Source organism: Tursiops truncatus, chromosome Y, assembly GCF_011762595.2.
Source record: "Tursiops truncatus isolate mTurTru1 chromosome Y, mTurTru1.mat.Y, whole genome shotgun sequence".
NCBI lineage: Eukaryota > Metazoa > Chordata > Mammalia > Artiodactyla > Delphinidae > Tursiops > Tursiops truncatus.
The window spans coordinates 1,393,364-1,410,880 of NC_133428.1; positions in this window are offsets into that span (position 1 = coordinate 1,393,364).

The window sequence follows — 17,517 nt, forward strand, 5'->3', positions numbered from 1 at the left end:
GAATACCTTTAAGGCATGGGACACATATTGTCCTGGATTTTTCAGACTCCGCCTTCCTCACAAAAGTCCTCTTTTGTTTCACTTCAGAGCCGTATATCTAAACCTCTTTCCTAAAATAATAATGCTGTTTGAATCAAAGGGCAAAACATGCAAAATATAAGCTTCTTTCAATTTCTGCTATTATAAAGTTAATGATGCAATCTGGCAACCAGGATCTGGAAAAACAGGTAAGTGGGCAGAAGCACGATGCTTTTAGATGCTCTTCCCTGAGCTGAAATTGGCCCCTGAAATATGGTCCAGGTGCCCCAACCTGCACTACTTCAGCACCTTTACAAAATATGAAAACATGCTGAGGCCACGCAGCTTGGATTCATCATTATTTAAAATATACACATACTGAACTAATCAATTACCAGTATATTCTAAATGTCTCCTTTTTGTGTGTCATAAAATCAAAGTCCTACCCTCAAACACTGGTGTACCCTCTGCCCAAACCCCTGCATTGTTTTACGTAAAAACTAATCACAGAACACCAAGATCATAATTTTTTGCATTGAACATCAGCTATACCTACAAAGAGTTTTTAAATAAATCATGCAAATGTTTGTAACTAATCAGAATAAATAGCACTGTTTGCAAATTGGTGTAATATTTCCACTAAAATCCACATTTTATATTAACTTATTTTATATATATACACACACACATATATATAACCTATTTTATATATTTATATATCTAAAAGGATCGTATTAAGTGACATATTAAGTCACAAATTTATTACATAAAAATCCATTATTTTTTGGAACCTGAGAGATCTCTCTAAATGGAGTTATGCTAACTTGTAAATGTACTTTACTAAGAATTATAACATTATAAACTGTTTTAAATGTTATTGGCATTTGTACATATTGAAGTCCAAACGGCCCAAAGAACTGACCTATTTCAATAGCACAGAGCAAAGTGGCTATGAACCAGGAGATATTAGTGTGTCAAGTAGCTTCCAACACCACAAAACCTCACATGTATTTATATCTAGACTTGCCGTCTAATATTTCAAGTAGCTAGAAATCCAGAAAGATTTAAATGAACAGCTTCCACAGTGGTTTTTGTTTTTGTGTTTTTAATCTACAGGTCACTACGGTCAAGCCATGTACTTGAGGGCTCTCCAAGTAGAGGGGTTCGGAGGTGGCCTGTAATCTGAACATCTTAGGAAAATCTAACGTTATCAGGAAAGTTTCTAAGTTTTTCTCTTTGGGTTCGGCCTTTCTCTCATCCTAGCCTTGTTTAAAAGCTTTAAAGCTCTTTAGACTGAAGAGGATGGTGGTTCCAGGCAAGAAAGAGTGGGTGGGAATTCAAAGCCTTAAGTTGCAACTAGAAGGCAAATGCTATTCTAACATAATTTGAACCTGATTGAACGGCCCAAATTTCAACCATCCTCGAGCAAAAACAGGAAATCTGAACCACAGTCAGAGAGAGATTCCCTGAATTCCAAGCGGAAACAGAGGGTTTCTCCATTCTTTGAAGTTGCGCTGCGCCCGAACGTATGGCCTAGAAAATAATAATTAAATGTTGTTTTTGGCCCAACTGATGAGTTTTAAAGCTCCTATCATAAAAAAAAAAGGAAAAAAAACTACTCTTATATAAAAGGACACAGAATCAACCTGTCTTTCGGCTCAAATTTTTCTTCAATTTTATAGAGGTCTATATTCTTTTTGAAATAAAATTTTCTGCTGCTTTGGTTCCAAGAGAAAATATGAGTTTACTCTCATTTAGTCTGCTGCCACAGCATAAAGGACATGTTACCATGATTGCACCCCCAAAGAAATGGATCCCTTAACTTTTGATAAAGAAATGAACCAAATAATAGATAAGGCCTATTTCTTCTTGAATACTGGACACAATTCTGAATGTTTTACGCAACCTTCATTTCTGCCATCACTATCTTGAATGTAGAGTATAAAGTATACTAGAACGGTTATCATCAAAACAGATGAACCGTAACAAGTATTGATGGGGATGTAGAGAAATCAGAGCCCTCATACATTGCTGGTGGAAAGGAAAAATTCTGCAGCCGATGTGGACAACAGCAGCTGCGCGATTTTTCCTTCCCACCAGCAACAGTTCGACAGTTTCTTTAAAAGTTAAGTATAAATGTATCGCGTGGCCCAGCAATTCAACTCCTAGGTATCTACCCAAGAGAAATGAAAACATATGTCCACACGGAGACTTAGACTCCAATGTTTACAGCAGCATCATTTCTAATAGCCAAGCAAATAGAAACAATGCACATGCCCACCAGCTGACGGATAGACAAGATGTGGTCTATCCACACAACGGAATACTGCAGCCGGCTGCGTCCAGCTGGTGACGGAAGCCATGCAGTAGGTTAAACGGGGTAAAGAAGTGTGAACTGTGATTAACAAGTAACCAGAAGATAAATGGAAACTCTCTATGGTGCACTCGGCCTCAGGGAGAGCATCCGAAGAAGGACAAACCAGGAAAGGGTTTAGAATCGCAAGGCTTGTGGTCCCGCTGCCAGAGAGCAGAGATACCTGCTGGTTTGCGCAGCCCACAGTTGGTCTGGAGCTGCTGGGCAGACCGCAGGCCCACCCCTGCAATGCGGCTGAAGGACCAGGTGAGCAGCAACCAGCAGGTAGGGGCCACCTGCGCCCTGGAGGACACAGAAGGTGTTCCCGGGGAGGGGGCCCCATGGGGAGCCTGCAGAGTGTCACCTCCAGGGGACCCTGGTTTTCTGCGTTGAGAGGGCTGGGGAAAGGCTATCGCCAGACCCAGGCGTCAGGGCTGCTCAGGGGTCTTAGTCCCACAGCTGGGGCCGGCCCACCGGACGTTCCCACTGCACCTGTGATGTCCCCCACCAACCTGCACCTGAAACTGGAGGAACCTCTTCCCCTTGCCATGTCCCTCCAGCGCCCTCTACTGAGAAAGCCCTATGTGGTGCTCAGGTTCAGTGGAGACAAGTTCAGGGCATCAGAGCACGTATACTGAGGGGCGCACTGGGGGCTGAGAGGCAAGAAACGGATGCCTGACGACAATTCTGCTCAGCAAGAGGGAGGACTGTAGCGCTGGTTCTTCTTACAACATGGATGAAATGCAAAAACATTATGCTGAGTGAAAGAAGGTTGTCACAGAGAAACACATACTGTAGGAGCCCATTTACATAAATTGTCCAGAATAAGCAAATGTATAGAAACAGAGAGCAGATGGGTGTTTGCCAGGGGCTGCAGGGGTGGAGAATGGGGAATGAGTGCTAGAAGGGGCAGGGTTTCTTTTGTGGTTGATGAAAATACTCCAAAATTAGATTATGATGAAGGATGCACAGCTCTGCAAATACACTAAACAACACTGCAATGTACACTTTAAAGAGGTGAATTTTATGGTATTTAAATATATCTCCATAGTGCTATTAAAGAAACACTACTATAGAATTGGAAAAAAAAAAAAACACTTCCATGAGACCTAGCTTCATTTGGGTTAACTATGTTGTGTTGTTTTTAACTCAAAGAAGGGAGGGTTGGCAGCAACATGAAAATTTCTTTAATTAGTGTCCGGAATGCTTTGTGAGTTACTCCTGGATAATTAAAACGATTTTAAGAATCACCCTCTATATGCTTGCAATGTGGCTAAATTCCTATAGTTATCCAGCTCTTTTTTTCTTTTTTTGCTATTACCTCTTTTTAATCGATATTTATATTACACAAATTTTTACAGTCATCATATTAATTCACATTAAGTCATCTTCATTTGTGTGATTTTTTTCCCCTATCAGCTAATAATACACACAGAAACAGGAGAGCCCAAACCCTGTAACCTGCTTCCAGAGTGTTCACGGCGCAGAAAGGCTTGGCATGCAGAGAGGTGACGGGACGGGGACATGTCTTGCCTCCATCTGCCCTTTAATACTTGGTTGCGAGTTTAGTCTCTGCAGCGTGTCCACCTGACAGACAGAAGCTAAGCTCTGTGTTTACTGACAGCTGGCACGGTCACTTCTGGGAAAAGCGAGGTTCGCTGTAACGAAGAAAAACTGACCCACAGAAGTGGCTTCACTTCAACAAATGCAAGTCCAAGGAGACTCACACGCCCTGGTGTGTGTGGTCTAAATTCTCTAACAGTGTGGCCTGACACCCAGAGAAAGAGGACAGGGACAGACCGTGAATCACACCTGCTCTATATGATCAGATTCTTATATTTAATTGCTGATATCAAACCTCTGTTTTGCCACACAGAATTGTTGCTAACTCCCATGATGGATTTCTTCGTTTTTCTGAAGTAGCTCACGAGAGAGCTAGCCAAGCTGCCTATAGCCATTTGGAGTAATTCTCTTTGGTCTTCTAATCACTGCAGAGACATAGACGGCTGGTTTTGTCAGTAAAGAGCAGATTAGGAAGAGAGGTGAGGCCCCAAACAGGTCCAAAAGCCATGCACTTATGATGCAACAAGGAGACAGGAGGAGAACTAGATGGCGCTGTATGTATGAGGCCGTCTTCCCCGGGGTTCACACAGACCAGGCAAGGGCTGCAGAGTGACCAGGTCTGGGCTGGGTCAGAGCCCCACCACGTGCAGAGTTCAGCTACCTCTCCTGCGCCACAGTAGGGTCACTTTATTTCCACTCTGTCTGCTGCCTCTGGAGACAACAGAAGACAGTATTCCCTGAAGTCTGCCGGAAGAAGAAAAACAATGAACACACTCGGATCTCCAATTCTCTGTCAGTTAAGGGAGAGCAGGAAGGTTCTTTTCCTTCTCTTAGGCAATTAGATGAGCGATACTGGAATGTGAGCATGGACTCCTTGTCTGAAGTGCCCAGACTTAGCCACAAAGTAACGAAAACTGAGATTTGAGAAAAACGCATTTTAAAAAGCCTGCTCTTAGACAAAGATGATGGGAGAACACACCTGGCAACTCAGGAATCCTGGGCATGACCCTCTGATTCAAGGAGAAGGGAGAGACCCTGCCGGCGCTACCAGGCTTTATGACAGCACAGAGCTAGTCATTACAGATTAAGGAAATACCCAGAGTAGACTGACAAGGAAGGAGAGGCATGATTTAGCTGTTAGTTTAGCACCAGAAAATTGGTACTTACGCACATGGGGAGCTTCCACTTCCCTTCTCCCAGGTCTGTCCAGATGGACTCAACACCCTTCTCTCGGTCTTCCTGGCCACCCAATAAACACTTCATGTGCCTGCAGTACTGGGTACTTTTGGATTGCTATCCTATCCACTCCAGACATATTTATTATTTAACTAGGGCCTTCTAAAAATTCAATTTCTTTACCCACTTGCATGACTCAGGGTGGAAGTTTCATGCACTGAGAGGGAAATGGAAAAGATACTCTGAAGCAGCTGGACTTCTTAAAAAGACTAATTTTAAATAGAATCAGAAACATGCAAATATGTCATCTCACTTGACCAGAGTCATAGCATCCGATTTAACGTTTTCAGTCCAGACCATCTGGGCTTGATTCTCATCGTTTGAAATTCTATGGGAGCTATTTCGGTTGTGCTTGGGAAAGTTTCGTTTGAGTTACAAGTAGGATGAGAACCTAGTCCTATTGCTGAAATGGAAACATCTCTCTCATTTTCCCCCTCACTCTCTGTTTGAGAACAGTTGCTTTGGGAAGAAGAATTGGGGGCATTAGAACACATTTAAGAGCTGAAGACATTTCACATGCCACCAGCTATCAACGTAGAGCTCAAACGAATGGCATCCTTTATCTAGGAAAGAGACAGCCTATTTCCTCCATATTGGAAGAAACCCACTTTTCCCATACTGCTGCTGTTTCTATGCCATTCCTCATGGCATACATGTTTGGATAAGTTTACTCTGTTTCCTAAGAAAGTTCTGGAAGAGGACACACCCTGCATGGTGATAAGACTTAGAGTGAAGGAAAACGGTCCTTCGCCTTTCTTTGCCTCCCTCTCCCTCCCTTGTCCCTCAGGCTCAAATATTGTGGAAGCTGCGAAAATAGGTTCTGAGCCTCTGATTTTAGAAACATGTTTTCTCTTAAACCTTGTACAGATGCTGTTATAACACCAACATCAAGAGAAAAACACCGCCCACAGACTTTCCACCCTAACACATCTCTTCTTTTAATTAAAAAAAAGTCCCATCTTCTCCTAGCCCATAGAGGTACATAATTTTTTTTTTTTTTTTTTGCGGTACGCGGGCCTCTCACTGTTGTGGCCTCTCCCGTTGCGGAGCACAGGCTCCGGACGCGCAGGCTCAGCGGCCATGGCTCACGGGCCCAGCCGCTCCGCGGCACGTGGGATCTTCCCGGACCGGGTCATGAACCCGCGTCCCCTGAATCGGCAGGCGGACTCTCAACCACTGCGCCACCAGGGAAGCCCGGTACATAATTTTTTAAACGGTTCAATTATAGTAATAACATGTAGTACAACCTGCTCCTTTTTTTAAGCAATTCTTTTTACTTGATGTGGTCTCTTGCAGAATTGGATTTTTATTCAAAAATTTTTAAAAGGTCCACCAAATCCAGCAACATTCATTGACTATTCCCTAGAAAGATTCCTTAACTCAAACATCAGGAAGTACAGAATTTTATATTCTTTTAAATAAAGAAACAGTTTTAAGATTATAGAAAGCAATTCAATGTTAATATAAAAGTCCCGAGTAATGCTTTGGGGATTGAATATACATTCCGTTTACAAATTATTTCTTTGCCACATAGGAGCCTGTACATTTTCGAGGACATTTTCTATCCTGAAAATTGAGAACGCTCACTTTTGTCTGTAGAAATCCAAGGTGGCCACTGGCACAACATTAGCGAATTACAAGTGGGTCACGGGTCTTCTAAGCTACAAATTATTGGGTCAACCCCAGGCAAGAGTTATGCAGGTATTTCTAGCTGCTCATCTATGGCCTGTGGTGACCTTCAAGCTGCCTCTCCTTTCATTCATCAGTCCCCACCCCCATCATGGTGATTATTCATAGTTCAGGGTCCCGCTGAAAAGCCAAAAACTAAATGACTGCTATCCAGTCACTGTTTCACCGTTTGAGTCCAGGGTCAAAGTTTTGTTGATCTTCATAACCCAGATCTAACACAAGACCTAGAATATATCAGTACTTGTCAAATGTTTACTGAAGAAAAGTATGTCAAATTAATACTCAACAGACATTATGGGAGTCCTTGAAAATAATTTAATACTCTTCTATTTAGAACCAGGTCCCTCTCCTATAATTATCAATTACAAAAAAGGGCCTCCTCCAAGTTTTTTAAACGCCACAAGAAGTGTGAAGTCTTTGTTTAATCCCTAAAGGCTCTTTTATCTGGAGATTTCTGTACCTTTTAAGAACAGAACGGGGTCAGCTTTAGGAGAATTATTTGCAATTTCAAAAGAGGGTAATGACATGGGAAGCTTGGTTTTTTCCCCCTTTCAAAGCCCTTCTGGTCATCTAGTTGGGTAAGAATTTGATTTCATTTTAATACTTATGCAAATGATTATAAGACTCACTAACCTTGAATGTATGACAAACATGAAACATTTATAAAGGTAAGACCTTAAGTAAAATGTGCTTATCCTAGAACCTCAACCAAAATCACCACACGAAGTTCACTTAAGGGAGTTTTGCCCGCGGACTGGCTTTACCCAGCTCCAGCAGTGGAAGGATCCGTAATTTGGATTCACATAGATAACAGGTGCGGGAAAAGACAACAGTCAATTACCGTAGACAATTAGCCTGAACTCTGCAGAGAGAGGGACTTGAATTCTATCAGTCAAGGCTGAAATGTATGTAGTCATTAAACGAATAAGCAAATACCTGTTGACCAATCTGGGTTCATTCAGAGACTTAGAATAGTTAGCTATGAAAATAGAAAGAAAATAAGCACGTGTGCAAAGAAACAGAACTAACTTGTATTGCGCAACCCAAATCACTACACGGAGAGCCAAAAGCTTTATACAGACCGATGGCTGCCCAGCCTGCGGCATATTAAGTCACTGAGAGGCCAGCCACTCAAGGTCAACCCAACCAGAATCTCTGGGGAAACGGTCTACTTTAAAGCGCCTCACCCAGGCTTCAGAACGACTAAAAGGTCGTCTCCTCTAATGGTGGTCCCCAGATCAGCAGCAGCAGCATCACCAGTGTCCCCAAAAGAAATGCAAACTGTGAGCCTGAGTCCAGAACAACAGAGGGGAGCTTCTGGGGTGGAGGGCAGGGATCTGTGTCTCACAAGCCCGGCATGCACACTTAAGATCTAGAACCTCTGGTACGGGCGATCTTACGACCATTTTACAAATGAGGACGTTGAATTTAAGCGGTGATCCTGGACGTTCAGCAGACTGGTAAGGGGCGTGAAGCCTGCTTTTGTTTAACCAAAAAGGTTGTGCTCTTTTGATGGTACCACAAGGTGAACCAGGAAGGATTGAAGAACTTTTTAACAAACAATTTCTGCGGGTAGGCATGACATTATTATTTTAATAACCTGATGGATGACTTTTAGTCATTCTCCTTAACACCCGTGATAAATACAAACAACACAACGTAGGTCATGAGAATAACTTACAGTGCTAAGCAGGCTATATCCTGTATCAGAACGCAGCCCCTTTGCTGTCGTACGTTTGCTAATTACTTACAGTAACGCTCTATTTATCTTCATAAGGCATGCGCTTACCACACATTCTTAGCTGCGCCTCCAATAAAAATGGATTGACCATTCATTTTATGTCAATTTTGTAGGAAGCTCTTTATTCTAACTGCAACCCAAATGAAATGCAAATGTTTACATTAAATTTGACAGATGAGCCAGGCAGTATTGAAATGTCCATTTGAGACAGTATTTGGTTAACAGCATACTAAAGATTACAATGGTCTTGGATCTTAAGAGTACATATTGGAGTAATTAAATTCCTTAGTCCAAAAGAACTATCTTTACTGATCCCTCCATGGCCTTCATTTGTGTTAGTTATTTGATTATTCATTTTATTAATACAAGGAACATCTTATTTTATTTTTTATAAAATAAAAAATATTTTTATTTTTTAGCCTTTATTATTTAGGCTAAAGTTAAGATACAGTGAGAGGGGACTTCCTGGGTGGCACAGTGGTTAAGACTCCGTGCTCCCAAGGCAAGGGACTGGGGTTCAATCCCTGGTCGGGGAACTAGATCCCACATGCATGCCACAACTAAGATCCTGCATGCCACAACTAAGCCCAGTGCAGCCTAAATAAATAAACAAATTCATTTAAAAAAAAAAAAAGATGCAGTGAGAAAATAGTAGGAGAAGGAAGGCAATAAACACCATTCACAGTGTTATGGTGTTTCTTAACAGAAAGAAAACAAAAGGAAAAACTAACAGAATTACCAGTGCTGAAACACAAAAAATGTGAACACATTCCATAAACTTCAAAAAGTGGCAAAAAAAGGAAAGAGGAATGCTTCTAGTGAACTGAACTGTCAAAAGGCATCTTATTAAATACGCCTCCGTTTGTGTCTCAAAAGTATCAAAAATATAACTGAAGAAAACCTGCCTGAGGTTAAAAACAAAAAGTCTATACACAATTAGCAGATCCACTGAGTTCTTGGCAAAATGAATGAAAATACATGTACATTCTCTATGAATATTTTAAAAATTGAAGTATAAAGAAAGACAGTGCCTCAAATATCAAGGAAAATAAATAAGTTTATGACGGCATGAAATAAAGCTGACCTCTCCCTGTGAACTAGCCATGGTAAATATCAAAAGACAAATAATCGGGCTTCCCTCGTGGCACAGTGGTTGAGAGTCCGCCTGCTGATGCAAGGGACGCGGGTTCGTGCCCCGGTCCGGGGAGATCCGCAGAGCGGATCGTGCCGCAGAGCGGCTGGGCCTGTGAGCCATGGCCACTGAGCCTGCGCGTCCGGAGCCTGTGCTCCGCAACGGGAGAGGCCACAACAGTGAGAGGCCCGCGTACCGCAAAAAAAAAAAAAAAAAAGAGACAAATAATCAATGTATTCAGGACTTGGATGAAAGGACTTTCTACAACCAAGATATGTATAAATGTAACAGGGACACACGAGCTCAGGGAAGATGAGGATTAGGTCTACTTCATTCACTAGGATGCATTCACTCGTCTTCTTTAAAGACATATTAATTGAGCATCTGCTACAAGAGAAAAAAAGAGACTTTTACTGGAAAGCAGGCAATAAGCAAACCAATACCCAATTAATTTTTACTTCTAATTATGAACAATGCTGTCGAGAAATAAAGCATGCCACGGGGGTTAGCAATGGCCACATTCAGGAAGTAGGTTTCTGTCTCGGGGAAGATTAACAGCTTAGCAGGCAGACAGGAGGGATGGAATGCTTATTCCAGACGCCGTGGGTGATGCTCACGCAGGAAGCAGGAAGCCTCCCTGAATTAAAGAATTCAAGCGTGGCGAGGTATAACTGTAAAAGGAAAGGATAATGCAAAGTGATCCGAGAGAGCTACATCAGCTCTAGGTTCCTGAAAGCAAGGCAGGAGATGAAGGATGTTGAAATTCATCCCCAGAACCACGGAACGCCCTCGACGAGTTCTTAGTGGTGGAGTCACAAGATGAAGTCTTGTGTTTTAAAAAGATCTCTCTGGCAAGTGGAGAGTGTACTGAGGAGTGGAGAAGATGTGTGGAGAGACCAGTTGGGAGGCCCCTGACGTAGTCCGGGCGAGGCATGATGGCAGGCTTGACAAAGTGATGACAGAGGACAATGACAGGAATGAAGAGATTTGATACAAATCCACAGGATGCAGCAATCGACTGCGCAGAGAGGAGTCTGGGACGGCTGCCCCGAGGGGCTGTTTGGGACGCCATTCAGTGACCCGTGCAACAAGGAGCACGTTGGGAGGAGAAGGGCATGAGTTTCATTTTGGGAAATGCTGAGTTTGAGGCACCTTTGAGATTCCCAAGCAGATGCAGCTGGATGTGGGGAACAGAGTTTGAGGAAGAATCTGGACCTGAGATATTATCTGGGACTGAAAGGTGCCTGGTTGACGATTTATGCCACAGGCAAGAGGGCCTGTGAGCAAGCCTGGAGGGGGTCTATATTCAAAGGTCATCATAAGTTCTCAATTAGTATTTCCTGAATGCCTGATTGGCCTTCTCAGAGGTGAAAATCCACTCTTGGTAAATTTAACACCGATTATTTTCTCACAAAGTTTTTGGGTGAGAATAGGATTTGGAGAGGTTTGAATGGAGGCCCCCAAAGATATCATGTCTTAATCCCTAGTACCTTCCAAATGTTACATTTTATGCCAAAGGCTTGGCAAATGTGATTAAGGTTCTGAGGTGGGGAGATTATCCTGAATTATCCAGATGGGCCCAGAGGGCCATCACAAACGTCCTTATGAGAGGCAGAGGATATCGGACACACATACAGAAGGAGAGACGGTGCCGTGACGCCAGAGCCATGGAGTGACAGGGTTCCACGTCAAGGAACTCCAGCAGCCACAAGAACCTGGAAGAGGCAACACAGAGTCTCCCCTAGAGCCTCCGGAGGGAGCACAGCCCTGCAGACACCTTGATCTCAGCTCAGGGACGCTCAGTTTCAACTCCTGATCTTAGAACTGCGAGAGGACACAATGTGTCTAGTTTTAAACCATCGTGTTTATGATAATTTGTTACAGTAGCCATCGGAAATGGATACAAGATTAGTAAATATGTAAGAGGGACCTGAAACATACCACTTCATTCTTGACTTTGCTAAACAAAAAAATATAAACGGAGCATTGCGTGTAACCTCTGTGTGAGTGTCCATGGGCGTCAGGAGTGATGGAGAGACTCCGGCAGGGGAGGACAGTGGCCTCAGTGCTCTTGGCAGGAGAAGGGCAGCTTGCCATGGGCATTAGAGTCTACGGGGACGGTACCATCCGTGTAGAGTACTGGGGCTCCCTGGGGAGGTACCAGTCCCAGAGGAAGAACTGGCAGCATTTTCAACACAAGGAAGCCTCACCCCCACTCCCTGGAGTAGGACAATCAAAGCGGTGGAAGTGCTCGGAAAGCCAGCAGGACTCGTTTATCAAACACGCAGGAACACTTCACTGAGGATTAGCAGAACCACTGGGTAACATGTGAGAGGAACGAGATTTCCAGCAGAGAGGGAGGCCAAAGAACCAGAGAAAATGGATTTTATAACTGTGGCTGTGTTCCTCCACTGACTTCCAGGCTGCTGTGTTCTTGTATCATGCTTCTGCACATCAAATAGTCACGACCCCACCCACACATACCCCCCTCCCCGCCAGGCACACAATAATGAGTGTTTATACTCATGTGGCTGATGTGGGGGGGGGGTGCGGGGCGTGTCGGCCAGGTGGTCCTGATGTTGCTGGGCTCATTCACAGCTAGGAATTAGCTGGTTGGCTGGCCGTCCTTGGGGGCAACAGAGGTGCAAGAGAAAGAGAGGTCCAGGCCCAGCAGGCAAGCACTTCCCAAGCTGCTGGCATCTGATAACATCCCATCGGGCAAAGCAAATCACATGGGTGAGACCAGACTCCAGGGTGGGGAAGAACACCCAGGCCACAACAGAACAGCACCACCCAGTTACAGGGGAAAGATGGGGTGGGGATCTGCGACAGTGATGCAATCTAATACCCATGCCTGAAATACTAAAGAACTACACAGGACTGGATGATTACTCTCCCTCAATTTCACACCCTGGCCCTTCATTTATAGCTACCTTTCTGTTTCACAAAAGGGCTATTTTTACAATTTTTGTTGATCTCAACTTTTCCTCTTTTTGAGACTAAACTTCCTGAGTTCCCCGAAGAAACAAGTATGCATTATGGTGCCTCCCGTTTTGCCATTAAAATTTCAGATGTCACCCAAGAAGCCACCCAACATCTCCTGAGCTAATTCGTGCTCCATCTTTCACAGGCAGAGCCTCCCTCGAGAAAGTCAGAATCTTCAATGAGCACAGAGCCACAGTTAACTGCCCTGAGGGTATTCCCCCCGCACAACACCCCTTTTTTTTTCCCTCAGTGAAGTAACTCATCCGTGAATGCTCTTCTTTATAAGCTATTCCTGAAGGTTTTCCACGTTGGTTAAAACAAGCCAGGCCCTGATTTCTCAAGGCTCACTGTTCATTCCCTCTCCCCCAGCGTCTCTCCTTACACACCTCCCATATTCAGCTTCTGCCTCCTAACAGGGGCAAGCATTCAACATCTACTGATCATCTGATCTGGGCTGGATACTCATTGGAGTGCTGAGGTAGGTCCAGGTTCCGCCGCCAGATAAAGTCCACGACACTGCGTCAGATTTAAAGGTCAGAGAAATAACAAATATCTCAAAAACAGGAGCATGATTCAAATACGGCCTGGGCTGAACTTCTACTAAAACCCAACCACATTATTGCTTCTCTGACCTTGAAATTCAGCTGAGTCTTGTACTTTTTTTTTTTTTTTTTTGTGGTACGCGGGCCTCTCACTGCTGTGGTCTCTCCCGTTGCGGAGCACAGGCTCCAGACGTACAGGCTCAGCGGCCATGGCTCACGGGCCCAGCCACTCCGCGGCATGTGGGATCTTCCTGGACCGGGGCACGAACCCGCGTCCCCTGCATCGGCAGGCGGACTCTCAACCACTGCGCCACCAGGGAAGCCTGAGTCTCGTACTTTTATTGGCTAAATCTGGCAATGCTAGATCTGGAACAAGAAGCAGACACAACCACTGCCTTTCCAGACTTCATCGTCTAGTAGAAACGACAGAAACATAACAAGGTAATTACAAGATTTCTTTTTTTAAGTAAAGGAAAGTGGAAGGGAAACAAGGAGGTACTGGGTATTTGGGGCTATTTAATGGGGACCGACCCACATCCAGTGTGTGCGTTTCAGAAAATGCTTCCTCCTATCTCTTAATACTCAGTTATTAAAATAGTTAGCATAGAGTCGTGCTGGATTACACTATAATTGCTTTCACAGTAACTAAGTGAGGGGTTCCTAGGACACAGGGATGTGATGAGGAAGCAGGGATTTCTGCACACAAGTCGTGAGAATACGGAGCCTCGGGCTGTGTCACCGAAGGACTCCCTGGGGGTGTCTGCTGTAGGGTGGGCGACGCTAGTGCCTTTGCAAAGGGATCCAGAGCTGTCAGGCTACTTGTAAGAAGCAGCTCTTCTCCCCAGCCTCCCCTGCGCCAGCACGTCTACACACCCGCCCTGCATACAGTTACTCTCATCCAAGCAACACAGAAGGGACAGCTGGACAGAGAACGTCACGAAAACTGATCCTGCGACGACTGAGATCACAGAACGTGGTTGCAGGCTGGGCGGTGAGCGGACAGATAGTGCCACAATGCAGACGCGGCTTCGCTGGGGTGGGGTGGGGCGAGGATGGGGTTCTAGACTTCTAAGCTGCGCCCAGGGGAGACGGGTGCTGCCGGTCCGAGGACCACACGCTGAGTAGCAAGGCCCTGATCAAGGGGTTTGGCCGAGAATTTTCCACGATGCCCTCCTGCACCAATAAACATACATAAATATCAACAGTAGATGGGAAAGCTGAAGTGACTCTTCACGGGAAGCAGCCTGAACCCTGGGTGAGAGAAAACACGTTATTACGGTGCTGGGTGGTCTGGCCTGGCCCTCGATTTAGCTCACTGGCTTGTGGGACCCTTGGCCTCACTTCCCGGAGGGCTGAGTCTGCGTGGGTGGCGGGGAGGCCCTCCATCGTGCATCAGGACCCCAGCCTGTGGCACAGAAAGATGGCCCCAGCTCTGGTTAGCACTCATTCATTTAGTGCCCCTTTAGGCAGTGGTGGGCGCCTAAAGGTCATGAGAGGTCATGAGACCTCCCGACGGTCACGCCAGGACCGGCACCTGACCTCCCGGGGGACAACCTGGCGTCCCTCCTCTGTCCTCCGGAACCTGACACCGAGCGCTGCCGAGAGCCGCTGGCTGGAGTCTGACCCTCGTTCAGCTTCCCCAGGTGGTATTTTCCTCGCCCAGCCTCACGATGCAGCTCGGTTTCTCACTTGTGTTTATCCACCCCCGCCATGACGCAGTATTCATCACACACGTCTTTCCTGTGATGAAAGACTCTTGTATTGCCAGGACCTCTTTTCTCTCTGTGAAACTAAAGTGCTTTCATACCTTGGAGTCCACCAACATCTTCCATATTTCCCCAGGGTGGAGGCTTAGACATTGAAGGTACAAGAAACTGCAGCCTGCATCGCCCGGGGGATGATTCTGGTTCGCAGAAAAATAAACCGTGTTTTCACCGCCTCGTCTGAGCTGTGGGAGCGAGCTACAGCGCGTGGATGTTCTCCGGGCAGGACGGGCCTCCCGGGGATGAATCGTGGGTGCGCGCCCACACTTTCTGCGGCACTGGCGCAGCCCCCATGCCCCCCGCAGAAAGCTCGGGATCTCCCTGAGCTGCATCCACGCTGAGGGATGAGAGAGATGACTGAAAGGCAGGAACAAATCCGCCAACATGAAGACTGGCGCTGTGATTCGCCGCACGTCACTAAGGTTGTCTGCAGGGCTTGGTAGGGAGGCGGATCGTGTGTGGAGAGGCTGGTGACAACTCAGAGTTACGGCTCTCAAAAGTTTCAGTTGCTTTAAATGCCAAAGACAGTTTTTAAAAAGAAAATTAAACTCACGAACGTAATCTCACGCGTTTAGAAGAGTGTATCAAATCTGATGATCTGTCTAAGCCTCAAGTATTTTGGAGGATGTATCGCATGGTTTTGAGAAATTGGAACATAATCATATTCCACAGGTGAAATATTCTTAATTCCCGGAGGACCTTAATTTATGCTGGCTTTAAACATTACATGATTTAGTATTACAGCAAACGAGCATATCAAATCAGAATACCCATTATTAAAGCATGGGGAAATAAAAGAGGTAAGAATGAACCTCCTGCCTTCCTGAGAATCCTGCATGCATAGTTTGTTTCTTTCAAGACCAACTACCTCTCTGTCAAACAAACACAGCTTAGCTTGTCGGGAATTTTGAATGAACAATTATTTCTGGGGCTAGTTTGACAAATCCCATGTAAATCACCAATTTCTGTGCCTGACATAGAGAAGGTTTACAGAAAGTATTTGTTCTCTTCTCCTGGAGTATATTGAGGCTGGAACCCGTAGCGTACACTTTTATGGATGGAAAGAAGCTTGAAAATTAGTTCAACTTTCAGTTAAAAAGACAAAGACACAGGAGAGAAACCTTTTGTGCAGATGTGTTTGTTCTGCTCACATACGTTAAGAATACATCCATGTAGATAAGGGAAAATTACAATATGGGGAGGAATGAATGGGTACGCACAAATACATAATTTAAGGAATTGAAGCTGGTTTGCTTCTGGCCCACCTGCCTTTAACTGAACAACTGGGCTTTGCTTTGCTGGAAATAAAATATATAAAATGACTCTCACTTTAGTGCCCATGCATGCACCCATATATGTGCTGCGAGCCTACCTGGAATGCTCTCCCTCTGACTCTTAGCATAGCTCCTGCCTCCTTCCCCTTCAACTATTGGCTTTATCCCATTCTGTACTTATTGCAGTAAGTACGTTTTGACTCCCACCGAGCTGCGAGCACAAGGAGAGCCGACACGATGAGTCCTTGGCTTACCAAGGTCCACCCTGCCCGGCGAGTAGTGTGCACTGGAGACACATTAGCTGTATAAGGCGGTGGGTTGCTTCCAATCCTTGTTTACCTCGGTCCTTGAATATAATCAACCTATCAACTCAATCCTAGGCAGGGGACGTCCTGAGATATTCCCAGGAACCGAACGCCCGGGTTAGGAGCTGGTCGCACGTGCCGTGGGGTGGAGCCAGGCAGGCATCCCTGCGCGGTCACCTGCTGCGTGCAGCTGCGGTGGGACCAGAGCTCCCGGGGAACTGACCCTCGTCAGGAGCCTAAACGAGGGCTCTCCAGTGCAAGGGCCATGTGTCCTTGCAGAGGTGGGGCGTGAAGAGGAGCGGCGTGCTTTCACAGCGAAGAGCCTGGGGAAGATCGGCACTTGCTTCGAATCAGCGAGCAACGCTGTGCGCAGCTAACCCCCAGACCCGGGTTGCGAGCTTATTCCAGGGATGGGTGTGGCCGCAGGGAGAGGGCAAGAGGATGAGCTTAATTCAAGAGGATGTGGACCAGGAGAGAAAGTCAGTCAGTGGACAGAATCTCAACTCTGTCCGGGGCGGAACGGAAGCTTCTCGGGACCTTAAGGAGAAAGCCCTAAACCAGACAGCAAACAGGCAAATGTAGGAGTTGAAGGAACCAGGTGGGTGGAGGTAGTGCTGGGCCAGGAATCTGAGAAATTAAATGGGAAGCAGGGGAAGGAGGAGGGGGGGGAAGGGGAAGGGGGAGGGGAGGGGAGGGGGGGAGGGGAGGGGGAGGGGAGGGGAGGGGGAGGGGCGGCAGCAGCAGGGACTCCAGGTGATCGTCTGCAGGCAGCCCTTCATGTCCAACAAGGATCTGGCACACGGACGCTGCATATTAGTGACCCCGCCTGCTTCTGGGGTCCTGTGTGGCTTCTTGAAATGACGAAGTCCCATCACTAAATCTATTCGGCATGCTGAGACATTAGTCATATTTCCAG